Here is a 12315-nt window from a genome sequence, read left to right as displayed (position 1 = left end):
GTTTCTATCTCTTTCCAGTCCGGAGAAAAAAATCGGAGGCCTTAGAACTTGAATGCACCTCGTACAGACTGAGCAGGTGAAGCAGGCCAAACAGGGAGCTGAAGATTTTGTCCCTGGTGGGCAGATGTCACATGGAGTTTCCCACATAGGGAGAGGGGTAGAACTAAGAAACTGCCTGGCCACAGAATGTTTATATGGAGAGATTTTGGATGTATTTGAAACTAAACATATATTACTGAAAACACAAAATTGCTACCACCACAATAAAATTTAAGAAAGTTGAAATTGCAATAAAAATAAAATTCCTATAAAAAATATCACTGTGTTTGTACCAGTTTTACTAATAAGTTATTAACAACTGCATGCAAAAATATTTTAACAGCTGTAACAATAGATGGTAACAAGCTACACAGCACAAAATACAGTAAATGTAAGTGCATTAAATCTTCTATCAAATGAATATACTTGATATAAGGATGGATTAAACAACCTATTTATGTCAAACAAAATCATACATTACTACTGCCCTGTGCTCAAAACACAGTTCTCCACAAATACATGAAATAGGTAGCATGTGCATCGATAGTTTATACTACATTTCATTGTCTTTGTTTATGTAATAAGACATTTGCATATTAACATTTGTACAGAAGACAATTTAGTAATGTAGTGTGGGACAAGCAAGAAAGAATAATGTAGCACTCTTGACTACAAACTGTCATTTCAGCCTGTGTGATGTTCAAAATATAATAAGAAAACCATTATATGATAATTCAGTATGAAATGACACAATATTTTAAGTATGGATGTATGTGTATACTTGGAATATTTAGAGCTTGTAAAATGTTTGCATAAATGAATAATGATCATGCATGCAGTTATTCCTTTGTCAAGACAGTATGTCTTGTGACACAACTGAGGAAAGAGCATGGAGAGTGGGTATCTGGGTCTTCTGCTGGTGGGAGCTGCTGTGGCAATGTTGACTGAGTGGCCAGGGTGCAATATGTGTTCAAATTTGTTCACTGTTTGGTGTATTCTTACAAATGCACATTCAGGAGCTAGTAATGTCATGGTACAACAGTTTGTGATTTTTAGATTTTTAACCTGTGAATGTTAGAAATGCTATTAGTTATCAGTCTTTAGTCAGGTGAAATAATTATTACAAAGGGACTTGATTGAATTTTTTTTTTAAGTACAAGGAATTTATACAGTTTAGTTGAATCTGAGTGTGCTGAATACTGTCTTGGGTTTATGTTCATGATGGCTTTCAACTGCTCTGCACACTCTGCTACACTATTACTGCTTATTTCATTTGCACCACAGTGCATAATATTATTCTGTGTAGGGTCATCATCAATACTAGAGTGGATGAGAGATATTCTTTGTACACTTGTAAAGAATTGCTGTCTTTATTTCACCAAGGTCAATTTGTACGAGCAAAACCACAGTTTAATCTTAGTTTAATTAAACAATGATAAAATAAACTGATACTATATGAACTAAATCACTGTTTAATTAAACAATAAAAAAACAAACTTTCATTGTATCACTCTGTTGCCGCGTGCAAGTATTACCCCTCAGCAATTACCTGCTCGGATTATTAAACAGTGGAGTTGCATCAGATCCAACCCAAACACTTATTCAATTGTTAATTATCTTGTAGACAACTGCCTCATTGTGGGATTGTGCTGTTAGCTCAGAATCTGGGATATTTTCTTGCACGGATCGTAAATTTTTTCTTGCCTGGCTCATTGTTTATTTTATATTATTGCTGCTCATTAGGACATACGGCAACACAACTTACTGCTGTGTCAGCTGAAGCAACAAAGGAGGAATATGTAAGGGCTTGGAATTGTGAAACAATAATGCAATGGTACAAGACAATGTTATTTGCAGTTCGCACACTTTATACATAGGCACAGCTGCTCAAGGGTTAAAATTAAATTTGTCTTCTGTGGATAAATTGAATAAAAAATGCAAAAGTGTGGTTGGCCTACACTGATATCCTGATTACTGGGGTAGTTCACTTTTGTTTAATTATTTATATTTATTCGTGTGCTTTATATACACTCTAAGACAAAAACAAGGACAAGTCTCCACTGGTCATCACAGCCTGAAATCGCATTGACTGCAGTAGACAGTCTTTAGTGATGAGTCCCACTTCACACTGAGGCCCAGTGACCAGTGTAGATGTGTCTTGAGACATCCCGGACAGCAGTGGGATACCAACCTGACTTTCACCCACCGTACACCATACCACCCAACAACCAGGAGTGACGGTCTGGGTTGCCATTTCTTTTCATAGCAGGAACCCTTTAGTTGTCATCCATGGCACCTTTACGGCACAGTGGTACACTGACGACATTCTATACCCCATTATGTTGTCGTTCATGGCAAGCCATCCTGGGCTTATATTTTAAGCAAAATAATACCCACCTGCACATGGCAAGAGCTTCTACTGCTTGTCTTTGTGAACACCAAACCCTACCTTGAACAGAAAGATCCTCATATATTTTGCCAATTGAAAATATGGGGAGCATTATGGACAGGACCCTCCAACCAATGTGGAATTTTGACAATCTAACATGCCAATTGGACAGAATATGGCATGATATTCCTCAGGAGGTCATCCAACAACTCTGTCAATGAATACTAAGCTGCACAACTGCTTTAACTGCTTGCATACTCACCAGAGGAGGACCAGTGCATTATTGATTTGCTCAGTTTGTGAAGCTCTTTCTTCTGAATCAATCATCCAATTTTTCTGAAATTGTAATCATTTGTTTTTCTGTACATGTATGACACAGCTACAAATTTCTCACCTATTTGGAAAATTCTTTCATGGTGTGCCTTTTTTCATGTTAGAATGCATTTATCATTCATAGACTGTTACCTTAGGCCTCCCAGGTAATTTTAAGTCGTTTAAGAACACAATGCAACAGCATATAATCTAACCCCTATGTAGACAGGTCATCTAACAGCTTAAGGTTGTGTACTCGCCCTCTCGTAGATGGCTAGCAGTAGCTAGCAGTAGAAAGTTACCAACATACCCCACCTAGGTATATTGCAATTTCTGCATACAACTACTCCATGTAATTTTTAATTCTTGACTTTTCATTTTCTCCTCACAAATTTTGCTGGTATTACTCCATACTGAATGGTCTTCAGAACAGTTTCCACAATATGAAGATAGTATCCATATTTTGATCCATTGTCAGGCATATGTTTATACTTCATATAACTAAATTTTCCCCAAGACATTTAAGTTTTATCTTTATGTACAATAATGATGGAAGTTGAAGAAATGAATTAAAATTTGAGCAATGGCTGGGACTCAAACCCAGGTGCTCTTGCTCAGAAATACTGACCATTACACTACCACAACACTATGATCAACACTGTTGCATGAACTACCCAAGTCAAATGCTCTCCTCAGCATAAACTTCAGTTCACATCATCAGCTTATTTTCCCCCTAAATTGTTACTATCACCAGGGCTCTCCAGCATTGGAATAGCACCCCAGCACTGGACTTAATGGAGAAGTCCAGTACTAAAGGTGATCTTATAGACATTATAATTAAGTTTTCCCCAAGACATTTAGGGGAAAGCTGAAGATATGAATTGAATATTGTGCTGGGGAGGGCTTTCGGCTTGGCGCAGCAATGTTGACCATAGTGATGCAATGATGTAATGGTCAGCATTTATGCCTTGTAAGAAGGAAGACCTGGGGTTGAGTTTCAGCTATGGCACAAATTTTAATTCATTTCTTCAGCTTCCATCATTATCATTTTATACTTCAGTTGCCTACCGGTAGTTTACACCTTATATAACAAACTGGTTATGGCAAAGGAAGAATTAAGAGGATTAGGAATGTATGGTTAACCTTTCTTGCACTGACATCTCCCCACAATACTGATGAGAAGAAAATTATTATGAATGATGTGGTTCTTTTCAGCTCTCTAGTCCTGTAACTAGATATGATTCAAACATTTGTGATTCTTTCTTTCCACCATTCTACTTTTAAAATGCTAATATAGCAACCAGTTACTCTTGGCAAGTAACAACAACGCCACTAAATTTGGTATGTAGAAAATCCACAACTGAGAGGCATGATAATTAATTAGGAGAGATCTGCTGTAGTTGTACTGCCCAGCAGGAGACAGCTTCTGCCAAAATGCAATGATTGGAACTCTAACAATGACTTGCCTGATTGCATGTTATACATTAACACATGTAATTTTGAACGATGGAAAATTCAAGATGGAATGTAACAAAATTATGAAAAGGATAGTTGCTACTCATCATATAGCAGAGATGCTGAGTCACAGATAGGCTACAACAAAAAGACTGTCACAAAATAAGCTTTCGGCTAGCAAGGCCTTTGTCAAAAATAGACGACAGATACACACACACACTCACACAAATGAAACACACACACACACATGACCATAGTCTCTGGCAGCTGAAGCCAGACAGTCTTTTTGTTCTTGCCTATCTGTGACTCAGCATTTCTGCTATATGATGTGTAGCAGCTATCGTTTTCATAATATTGTCACATATAATTTCACACATATGAAGATGGGATTTTAAAACCTCAAACCCAGTCATGATTCAAGTAAATATTAGTACAACTGAAGCAGATCTCTCTAAATTAACCCTCACTAAAATTGAAATTTTTATGCATCTCTAGACTGATAGGATATTCCCCAAGTTAGGATGCATTCAGTAGCTGTGTGGTTTGATCAATGTTGCAGTTTCTTCAAAAAGGGGGTTGTTATGCAACCATTTTAATGTTTCTGCTATATGCTTCAGATGTGGTGCCACAAATTAGCACTGATGGCCCTACTGTATTTACTGAACTTATAGTATTCATGTTACTTCATATGGAGTTAACAGAAATCATGACAATTCTGTGTCATCTTTTTCATTTCAATCTTAACATTGCTGGACAGCCATGTTGTCAAGATAGCTTATGTTCTTTATTGTAAAACTTTGAAGGCAGCATTATTCATTGTACACCAACTTTGAATGTGCTGTAAAGAGAATGCTAGTACTTGGCTATCAGTCGTCAACAGAAGCAGATCAAACATTACATTGTATTAAGGCTGGTGAGAGCAGTTGTATGTAATACAGGTTAACAACTATCATACCATATGCATCACTCGAGGAAAAATATTTTGAAATAAGTATTCCTATTAACGGAAAATTTTAAAAATCTCACCTGAATCTGAAGCATCTTGAAACAAAGGAAAATGAAATATGCTTAAAATAAAATTATATTATATGCAGTTTGCAGCTGAAATACTTTATGTGATCAAAAGTATCTGGACACCCCAAAAACGTATTTTTTTTTTATATTGGGTGCATTGTGCTGCCACCTACTGCCAAGTACTCCATATCAGCGACCTCAACAGTCACTGGACATCGTGAGAGAACAGAATGGGGCACTCCACGGAACTCACAGACTTCGAACGTGGTCAAGTACTTGGGTGTCACTTGTGTCACATGTCTGTACGTGAAATTTCCACACTCCTATACCTCTCTAGGTCCACTGTTTCTGATGTGATAGCGAAGTGGAAACGTGAAGGAACTTGTACAGCACAAAAGGGTACAGGCCAACCTCATCTGTTAACTGACAGAGAACACCGACAGTTGAAGAGGATCTTGATGTGTATTAGGCAGACATCCATCCAGACCATCACACAGGAATTCCAAACTGCATCAGGATCCACTGAAAATACTATGACAGTTATGGGGAAGATGAGAAAACTTGGAGTTCATGGTCAAGCAGCTGCTCATAAGCCATAGATCATGCTGGTAGCTGCCAAATACACCTCACTTGGTGTGAGGAGCATAAATATTGGATGACTGAACAGTGGAAAACATTGTGTGGAGTGACAAATCATGGTACACAAAGTGGCGATCTGATGGCAGGGGTGGGTATGGCAAATGCACAGTGAACGTCATCTGCCAGTGTGTGTGGTGCCAATGGCAAAATTCGGAGGCAGTGGTGTTATGGTGTCGTCATGTTTTTCATTTAGGGGGCTTGCATCCCTTGTTGTTTTGCATAGCACTATCACAGTACAGGCCTACATTGATGTTTTAGGCACCTTCTTGCTCCCCACTGTTGAAGAGCAATTCGGGGGTGGCAACTGCATCTTTCAACACGATCAATCATCTGTTCATAACGCACAGCCTGTAGCAGAGTGGTTACATGACAATAACATCCCTGTAATGGACCGGCCTGCATAGAGTCATGACCTGAATCCTATAGAACACCTTTGTGATGTTTTAGAACGCCAACTTCATGCCAGGCCTCACCAACCAACATCAATACCTCTCCTCAGTGCAGCACTCTGTGAAGAATAGTCTGCCATTACCCAGGAAACTTTCCAGTACCTGATTGAACATATACCTGTGAGAGTGGAAACTGTTGTCAAGGCTAAGGGTAGGCCAACACCATATTGAATTTCGGCATTACCAACGGAGGATGCCATGAACTTTTAAGTCATTTTCAGTCAGGCGTCCGGATACTTTTGATCACATAATGTACATAACTGCTGGATTGACCCAAATTAGTAATAAAATATTTTGTTGCAAAAATCAGTATTTCTGGGAAGAATTCTAAACTTCTATATCATGTAACATCAACAAACATGTGCAAAAAGAAAGAAAACAGAAGATCTGCAAAATATTCTAAGACAACTTATTTCATAGACGAATTATATCATTGTGATTTCCTGCAGCTCACATTGGCAAAGTCCATTATGCACATGGTCACTGGAACTTTGGAAATAGTATTAATTCAATCAGGAAGGAGAAGATAAGGTGGCTGACTGGTGCAGAGTTGACCAAAACAGAAAACAAAGATAAGAACAATTTACAAAGAGAGTAGAAAAGCAGTGAAAAGAGCATCAGGGGAAGACTCAACTGTAATGCTTAAAATGGATGTAAATGGAAACCTCATTATCACAGACACTTTGTTTTGTTATACAGGCTTAAGTTTGTCAAAAGTGATGAGATGCCACCAATGCCAATCCCATATCATTAACATATCAAGGCCATCAGTTACACCTTCTGAACACAGTACAAGTATTCATCATCACAGCTACTGCATACCAGCTCCCTTGGTATCAAGACTACATTTAGCACTGCTATCAACATCAGGATTCGCCAGATATAATTTGGCGAGTAATTTTCAGAATGGCATCTTGAGAGAATATTGTGGTCATTTTGGTAATTATTGGCTTCTGGTTGTACAAATAATGGTGTAGAAGGCTATATTTGGTGAACTGTGAAAGAAAAGTATGGGGTAAGAGTAAAAAAGATTTACAGTTATGGGAACATGAGTCGCAAAGATTAATGTTGTCTATGGTTGATATATGACCTATCAACGTCACTCCCCCCCCCCGCCCCCCCCCCCCCCCCCCACTCCCCTCCTGCAGGGGGTTCTCCCCAAAAACCAATTCTGAGATAGTTCCCTGTAAGTCAGGCTTGAAAGTTGAACGGAGGCCAAGCAGTACCCATGGAAGTGCTTCAGATCAGAGGCACTCATGGCACCTGAGCACTGTTTTTAGAGTGCGGTGCCACTGTTCCACTAACCAATTGCTTTGTGGGTGGTAGGCTGTGGTGTGAATTTTCTTTATGCTGAAGATGTTACATAAAATGGTGAACAGGGAAGACTCAAACTGCTGACCCTGGTCGGTGGTGATGGTGGTCGGACAACTGAACCTAGCAATCCATGAGGAGATAAAACCCTTTGCTATGGTCTCGGCAATAATGTTAGGTAAGGGGAGACTGCTTCTACCCAGCGGGACATGTGGTCAATTGTGGATAGAATGTATCTGTGGCCTTCCGACGGTGGAAGAGGACTGATAAGATCGATATGTATATGATGAAATCGTCCTGGATGGATGTCGAACTTGCCCAGTGGTGGGGTGGTGTGGCAGCTGATTTTGTTGCATTGGCAGGGGACACAGCTGCGTGCCCAGGTATGGTAGTCCTGTTTTATATTTTTCCAAACAAAACGCTTGGAGATGAGCTGTGTAGTGGAGCAGACACCAGGGTGAGCGACGTCATGCACAGCGTTGAAGGCCTGCCGGCGCAGGGGGGTTGGGAGTAATGGGCTTAAGGTACTGATAGAAGAGTCGCACAACACCTTGTCCACAATGGCAGGGAATTTAGCTTTATTAAACACAAGGGATGTTTGAGGGTCCATGAGGAGAGCTTGAGATTCCTCGTCAGAGGCATGTAGGGTGGCCAGATTGGATTAGTCAATGATGTCTGAAATAGTATTTATCTGCGAAAAAAAATCTGCATCGATGTTGTCCATTCATTTGATATAGCGAATGTCGGTTGTGAATTGGGAGACTAAATCAAAGTTACGGAAACACTGAGGGGGTGGGTCCTCAAGAGGGTTGCAGAAAGTGGTTTGTGATCCATGAGCATGAAGATTGAGCGACCCTCCATGTCAGGGCGGAAGTGTTTGACGGCCTCGTAGACTGCAACAAAGAGTTCTCTATCGAAAGTGGTGTATTTGTTCTGAGCTTTTGATAGTTTTTTAGAGAAATAATGAAAAGGGGAAACATGTGTCTGCCTTGCATTGCTGTAGTATCGCTCCCACTGCGATGTCACTGGCGTCTGTAGTGATGAACAATGCAGCCGAGGGGTCGGGGTGGATGAGTGTCATGGTGTGAGCTAAAAACGTCTAATGCACTGAAAGCCTCCAGCATAGGAGCATTCCATCAAATGGGTTAGAGTCCTGAAATCTGTTTACCCGACAGTGAGTCTGTCAGCGGGGCCTGCACAGTGGCGGAAGAAGGCAGGTGATGACGGTAGTAATTTATTGTGCCCAGGATGCGTTGGAGCTCTTTGTAAGAAGCTGGGGGTGGCAGTAAAGTGATGGTGTGCACCCGTGATTTGGGAGGCTGTATTCTGTAGGTGGAGATGGTGTAACCCAAGAAAGTGATGAAAGGCTGACGCAACTGGAATTTCTTTGTTGGCCTCAACATCATTGGAGTTCAAGGTCTGGAGCCCATGGATGAATGATTTTCATGTTCCTCAGCTGACTTGCTGAAAACGAGTATGTCATCCAGATATGCAAAGCAAAACTGGAACTGTCGTAAGATGGAGTCAATGAAACGCTACCACGTTTACGCTGCAGTTTTTAGGCCTAATGGCATGAAGTTGTATTGGAACAAACCAAGTGGAATGATAACAGCTGTTTTAGGGATGTTATCCAGCACTACGGGAATCTGGTGGTAGGCAGGTTTACAGTCAATAACAGTGAATATTGTAGCACCCGATAACATATGAGTGAAATCATTTATGTTAGGCACGGGGTAATTGTCCACGACAGTATGAGCATTTAAACATCTGTAGTCGCCGCACATTCAGAAAGAACCATCATGTTTGAGGACAAGGTGGATTGGTGAAGACCAGTTGCTGTCTGACGGTTGCAGGATACCTGCCTTCAAAAGTTCGTTAATTTGCTGCCGGGCTGCGCCCAACTTAATGGGGTTGAGGTGTCTAACCCTGTGCCTAATAGTAGGGCTGGCAGTGGTAATTATCTTGTGTGTCATTCCATCAGTGATAGAAGAGACTGAGAACTGCACACAAGACTGATCAATGTCCTGGCGCGAAGTTTTTGGATGGGTAGGATGCGACGAGGTGTAGCCGTTAGTGTGAGTGGGAAAAGGCAGCATGAAAATCACATGTCTAGTATGTGAATGTGGCGTGTGGTTGTTTGGAGAGGGTGGCTGCGTGCACAGTGCAGAGTGGGTTGGAATGTGCAGTGACTGCCTGCTGTCAACCTTGCACTTGGTACCCAGCACAGGCTAGAGCAGCATTGGCATCACGCGTGGAACAGCAACGGCCGCCGAGTCATGGGGCTGGCACACAAGAGAGGGTGAATGTTTATCATCAAGTGGGGTGGCTGCCTGCACAGTGGGCATGGTCATATCATGCGTGCAACTGTTATTAGAAGAACTGTCTGACACATATGGCAGTGAACATGGGGAGCGCATCAGATATGCAGAGTCTACCGGACGCGAATCGTCTCACGCAATTAATGTTTTTAGACTAACCTGATGAGTGTCTGAGCTGGTGTCTGCTGGAGAAACACAATTAGGTGGCGGGACTGTGGACTGCAGTTTCAGCAGCGAGGTACGAGCTGCGACGAGCTCATTGTGTGTACTACTCATTGTTTCAGCTCGTCATTTGTGTGCTATTTTTTGTTTCAGCTCATCGTTTTCCCAGCAGAGTTGTGTTGCCGAGTCGTATTCTGACAGTAGGTTAGTGACACAGGTCACAATGTCACCCACAAGAGTGGAGCACTCGTGTACCAACTCACATGTCACGAGAGAAACAGAACTGGAAAATAAGTGTGGGAGCACAGTATCTGAGTGTTAGTGGGATGATGTAGCACTGAGCCCTGAACTACATTCGGAGAGAGTTTTTAATGGGACAAAAAATCCATACCGAAAATTGGTTCATCGATGTCAGCAATGTAGAAAGTCCACGGAAAACATAAAGAAGGAGACAGGTGCACTGTAACTTTGACAGAGCCTGAGGTTTGTAACATTGATGCGTTGACAGCTTGTAGAAGTGACTTTGTCAGTGAAAAGACGAGAGGAAAACAAGCTGTGATGAAATGTCAGTCACTTACAAAACCACTTGCCCGGGTGTATGAGTGGACAGAGTGCAACGTATGATGATGCTTGTGAGGTTCCCCTCAGGACTCGGCATCTTTTAGGTCCTGTGGTCAGCGTTTGGATGCTGGCAAAGTAATCGGCACTTCTTGGCATTATTGCCGAAAATCTTGTGATATCAGCAGTACGGATGAGCCAGATGCGGTGGACATGGTGACTGCAGCAGCGGAGGAGGCTTGTCCTTGTTGATTTGTTTCAGCATGTATACTGGCACAAACAGTTCGTGGGTGATCCTGGAGTGCTCTGACGGTGGAGAGAACAAGTGGATACTGCCAGGCGATGGAGGAGGTGCGGAGGCAGAGCGAGCCCTGCCTCTGCCAGCAGACGGCCGGTAATCAGGAGCAGTTGTGCCAACTAGCGGTGAGTGTTGAGCTGGTTGGTGTTGTCGGAGCAATGAATACAGTCAGTCTACAAAGTTGAGTCGCAGTAGCAAGTGGATCTGTAGGTCGGTATGCAATTTGGCAGACCACACTGCACACAGAGTGATGTCCAGCATGGAATGCTCACTCACAGGTAAGCGAAGGCGGTGCCAGAGTTGTGATCGATTTCGGGCCCCCAGGTGTTCCTTGTACAAGATCTTGATGATTTATTCTTGTGGTGAGCAGGTGAGTCATTCCATGATCGTTTTCTTTACGAACTTGTACTTCGGTGGACATGGTGGTAAGAGGAGTAGACTGCAAATTAAGTGTGATCATGTAGGTGTGTGATGAGTCACAAGAATTTAGAGTTGTCATCAGACACATGATGCAACTCGAAAAGATGCTTGACAAGCACAAACCGTGATTCAGGGTTGTCTTCGTATAAAGGTGGCATCTTTGGGAGATGACCTTGGGGAGGGGATTAGGTGGCTTCGGTGACCCTTGGAAAACCAGCTGGTCCGTGGCAGGAGAGGTCGTACGGCAGCCCGGCACAGTAGCCATGAGTGAGTTACTCCGTGACAACGGTGAGTTGCATTGTCCGTGACATGTTGCGAAAACACGATGCAGCTGGCATGGTCAGCATTGTGGGAATGAGCAGTTGCACGTTGCGTGTAGGGGTCCCTTAAACTGGACTGTAGGTTACAGGCACTGATTTGAATCTGCCCACCTCAGAAATGACACGGAAGGCTGGTGCGGCAGACACAGGCAACGACTGAGCGGTCAGAACCGGGGACCCCTGCAAGTGTGGGGGTGGGTGGGTTGGTAACTCATGTGACAAAAGTGTGAGTTCTCTGCGCACACTGAAAACACGCCCCGTGGGGTCGGACTATAAATTACTGGTGGAAGACCACTGTGGTGTGGTAAGATTTCCCTGGAAGGCGAAATGCTGAAAGATGTATTCAAATCCATGTGGTCAAAAAGTTGAACAACAGGTTTAGGGGGGTTAGCAAGGAGAATTTTGCACATGAAAATGTCCATCGTTAGTTTGCAAATGAGGCAAACCAGAACAGGTCGTGACTGATAGTGGCTGGGTGCGTTTTGCACAAATGGCGGCATTGCACATGGCACGACAGTAGCGCTTGTTGCAGCCTATTGAGAGTCAAAGTACGTTTGTGAATGTAGATCGCTTTGAACATTATACAATCGATCGGTAGTTACACACTTCACATGTTGGGGAGCACAGTCCG

This window comes from Schistocerca serialis, chromosome 7 (assembly GCF_023864345.2).
Source record: "Schistocerca serialis cubense isolate TAMUIC-IGC-003099 chromosome 7, iqSchSeri2.2, whole genome shotgun sequence".
NCBI classification, from domain to species: Eukaryota; Metazoa; Arthropoda; class Insecta; order Orthoptera; family Acrididae; genus Schistocerca; species Schistocerca serialis.
Note: the sequence above shows the minus strand (reverse complement) of the source record.